The sequence below is a fragment of the Arachis hypogaea genome, chromosome 18, assembly GCF_003086295.3.
Source record: "Arachis hypogaea cultivar Tifrunner chromosome 18, arahy.Tifrunner.gnm2.J5K5, whole genome shotgun sequence".
NCBI classification, from domain to species: domain Eukaryota; kingdom Viridiplantae; phylum Streptophyta; class Magnoliopsida; order Fabales; family Fabaceae; genus Arachis; species Arachis hypogaea.
In genome coordinates this window covers 123,892,175-123,896,605 of record NC_092053.1, presented here as the reverse complement: position 1 = coordinate 123,896,605, position 4,431 = coordinate 123,892,175, and positions in this window count along the sequence as shown.

Sequence of the window (4,431 nt, the reverse complement as noted above, 5' to 3'; positions counted from 1 at the left end):
GGTTGTCGTTAGAGGGGGAGCGCCTTATCCAGACTTACTGGAGCTTCGGCGCGGGGTCGAATCCTTTTGTGAAAGTATCGTACAAGAGGTTGTCGGCTGTAGATAAGAATATAGCGAACGTTCTTCTTGCTATCTTTGAAAAGAATCCTGTGAATCCCCACCTTCTTATGGGTGAACGGGAGGCCGGCCGGAGCTATATTCGTGAGTTGCTTTTCTTGTTTGTCTATGTTTCTTTGTCGTTGTTCTTCTTGTTTCCGGTTTGACGACTAACGTTCTTGTTCTTTATTCGCAGTGGAAATGTCTGCCACCGTGACCGGTCTCGAGAATCTGATGAAGACCTTTTTTGAGGCTAGTGATGATGAGAATGCCGAAGAAAAGGACGCCGGCAAGTCGGAGGGTCCGTCAGGGGAAAAAGAGGGCCAGGCTTCCCCTGCCCAGGATACCAAGATGTCGGGAAAGCAGGGCTTAGGGGGTCAGGCTTCCCCTGCCCATGAGGAGGGACCTGCTGACGGGAAGGCGACCCTCTCCCCTCATCCGGATAGCGACGTGGAGCTTATCCACACTCCTAAGAAACGAAAGATGTCTTCCAGCCCGGAGGGGGTCCTAACCGTAATGGAGAGGAATTTTGATGCTTCCAAGTTCATTGACTCCCAGCTGATACCCGGGACAGAAGAGCATTTTCATGCAACCGAGCTGTCCGGGCAGGCGAGGTGGATGTATCGCACCTTGCTTCGTGGGGCCGTGATAGCTCGGAAGGCCGAGTTTGAGCTATCTGGTATGGAGGCGCTTCAGAGGAAGCTTGAGTCTTCTGTTAAGGCGAATAATGACTTTAAGGCTCAAGTTGAGCTCCTCCAGGGTCAGCTATCCGAGATGGGGGGAAAGCTTAATGCTGCTGAGGAGAAGTCGTCGTTTGTTGCGGAGAGGCTAAAGGCGTCCGATGAGACCGTGGCTCGGCTTCTTGAGCGTGAGATGACATTGGAAGGTCAACTGAACGCCGCTCAGGGTCGAGTTGTCGCTTTGGAAAAGGAGCGGGAGCAGGCCATCTCGGAGGCGAAAGCCGCTAGGGTAGAGGCCGTTGATCTTAGGAAGAAGCTTAAGGTGGCCAAGGAGCAAGGGAAGAATGCAATCTTGATGACCGAAGATGCCCTGAAGGCCCAGCTGAAGATTGCTGCTCCTGATTTCGAGACGTCGTCAATTGGTGTTTTCAAGACTATCCAGGATGGGAAAATTGTCGATATGCCGAGGAAGTGAAGTCTCGTAACTTAGGATATTTTGTAATGCATTTGTTGAACAACTTGTTGATACTTTGTCGTTTTGTTTGCCTTGAACAATTTTACTTGTCCGTTCCGTATTTTGACGCTTTATAATTTATCGCCGTTTGATTGCTATGATTTTTGCTTGTTTCATTATTTTGTCGTGTTGTCGTTTTCGTGTTACCGTTTATTCTGGGCGGGCTTATATCTTGTGCCCGTCTTAACGTTTTCGCATTTGGTAGCAGTTCGGACCGGTTCGGTCGCGTAGTCGTCGAACTGGTTGAGGCCTATGAGCCGTCTGGCTCCCAGGGTGATCAGTCCCGGGATGCCGTTTTAGATTTTGGTCACGAGGAGCAGATATGAAGTAAGAAAGTTTTGACAAGTAAAAAATTTGAACAAGTGAAAATTACTCGTCAGTTGGGTAAGTATTTGACAAAGTAAATAAACAAGTTGAATTAACATGTGGATGGGGCGAATACTAGCTATCTGGCTAGGCTCTCTGGTCGGTGAGCCGGTGTGTCAGGAGTAGAACCTCTTTAGGTTATTCGCGTTCCATGTTCTGGGTATTTCCTTGCCGTCAAGTTTTTCGAGTTTGTAAGCGCCCTTGCCGAGTACCTCCCTTACCCTGTAGGGACCTTCCCAATTTGCCGCCAGCTTGCCTTCTCCTGGGGTCGGGACGCCGATGTCGCTGCGTCGCAGGACGAGGTCCCTTTCTTCGAAGTCTCGTTTGAGGACTTTGGCGTTGTAACGTAGGGCTATTCTTTGTTTCAGCGCCGTTTCTGTTAGGTGAGCCATTTCCCTTGTTTCTTCGATCAGGTCTTTCTCAATGGCTTTGCTCATGCCCGCGAGGAGTAGTCGGGGGCTTGGTTCACCGATTTCGACTGGTATCACCGCGTCGACCCCGTATGTTAGGCGAAAGGGGGTTTCCCCCGTGGCGCTTTGCTCGGTTGTCCGGTAGGACCATAAGACGGAGGGGAGTTCGTCGGCCCAGTTTCCCTTCTTACTGTCTAGGCGCTTCTTTAGACCAAGAAGGATGACTTTGTTTGCGGCTTCTACCTGCCCGTTTGTTTGGGGGTGTTCTACTGAGGAGAACTTTTGCTTTATCCCCAGGCCAGAGAGGAATTCCATGAACTTCTTGTCGGTGAACTGGGTCCCATTGTCCGAGATAACGACCTCTGGGATGCCGAAACGGGTTATCACCTGCCTCCACATGAACTTCCGGCAGTTGGAGGACGATATCGTGGCTAGTGGTTCAGCCTCTACCCATTTGGTATAGTAGTCAATGGCTACAATGAGGTATTTGACTTGTCCTGGGCCGACTGGAAAGGGTCCCAGGAGGTCGACTCCCCATTGTGAAAAAGGACGTGTAGTCGTTAGCGAACTTAGCTCGGAGGCTGGCGCCTTGTGGAAGTTGGCGTTTTGTTGACACTTTGTGCATTTTGTGACAAATTCCTTCGAGTCCTTCATCATTGTTGGCCAGTAGTATCCTGCTCGGATGAACTTCCTTGCCAGGGCTTTGCCCCCGATGTGATGTCCGCAACACCCTTCGTGGACTTCTCTAAGCACGTAGTCCGTTTGGTCGGGGTGCAAACACTTCAATAGGGGCTGGCTGAGTCCCTTTTTGAATAGTTGTCCCTGTATGATTGCGTATCTGGCCGCCTCCCTTCTTAAAGCTTTGGCCGCCTTCTCATCTTCAGGCAACTTGCCGAGTTCCAGGAAGTTGGTAATGGGGTCCAGCCATGAGGGGCTCGACTCCGTCAGGTGGAGGGCGACCGTTGGTTCCTTCACCATGCCCTGGATGAGCGACCGGTTACCCGATCCTGGCTTTGTGCTCGCGAGTTTCGACAAAAGGTCTGCTCGTGTGTTCTTTTCTCTTGGAACGTGCTGGATAATGACCTCCTGGAACTGGCTTGTCATTTGCTTAACCTTTTCCAAGTACTTTTGGAGGAGGGGGTCCCGGGCTTGGTAGCTTCCGTTTATCTGCGAGGTGACGACTTGGGAGTCGCTGCATACTTCGACTCTCGTCGCCCCGACTTCCCGAGCCAGCATTAGTCCGCCTAGGAGAGCCTCGTATTCTGCTTGGTTGTTCGACACGGGGAACTCGAACTTGGTCGATTGCTCATAGATGACCCCTGCTGGGCTTTCCAAGATGACCCCTGCTCCTCCGGACGTTTGGTTGGAGGCTCCGTCCACATGAAGCCTCCACCGTGTGCCCGTTTCCTCGGGAGGGTCGCTCGTTACTTCCACCAAGAAGTCTGCCATCGCTTGGGCCTTAATTGCGTGTCGCGGCTCATACTGTAGGTCATATTGTGAGAGCTCGATGGCCCAGGTCATCATCCTACCAGCCAAATCAGGTTTTTGTAGTATTTGCCGAATCGCCTGATCTGTCCTCACGACTATACGATGACTCTGGAAGTATTGTCTTAACCTTCGGGAGGATACTAGGAGCGCCAGCGCCAGTCTTTCCAGTTTACTGTACCTCAGCTCTGGTCCCTGGAGTGCCCTGCTCACGAAGTAGACGGGCTGTTGTGTCCTTGCTTCTTCTGTAACGAGGACCGCGGCAAGCGCTTCCTCGGTTACTGATAGATAAAGGTAGAGCGGTTCTCCGGCTCTGGGTTTCCCGAGGACTGGTGGTGCCGCCAAGATTTGCTTGAAGTGGTTGAATGCCTCTTCGCACGCTGGTGTCCATTCGAACGCCATTCCCTTTCTCATTAAGTTGAAGAAAGGTATGGCCCTTGCCGCCGATGCGCTGAGGAAACGGGACAAAGCTGTCAATCTCCCGGCAAGTCTCTAGACGTCTTTGATGCAACCCGGACTCTTCATTTGAAGGACCGCTTGGCATTTTTCGGGATTGGCTTCCACTCCTCTTTGAGTGATCATGAAGCCTAGGAACTTTCCGGCCTCCATGGCGAACGCGCATTTGAGTGGATTAAGCCTCATGCCGTGTTGTCGTAGGGACGAGAAAACGTCATTAAGGTCACTCAGGAGATCGTCAGGTCGGGCGGTCTTTGCGAGTATGTCATCTACATAAACTTCCACTGTTTTGCCCAGGAGTTCGCTGAATATCTTATTCATCAACCTTTGGTATGTGGCTCCTGCGTTTTTTAGGCCAAATGGCATTACCTTGTAACAATAGATTCCCCCTGGCGTTATGAACGCCGTTTTTTCCTCGTCGGGT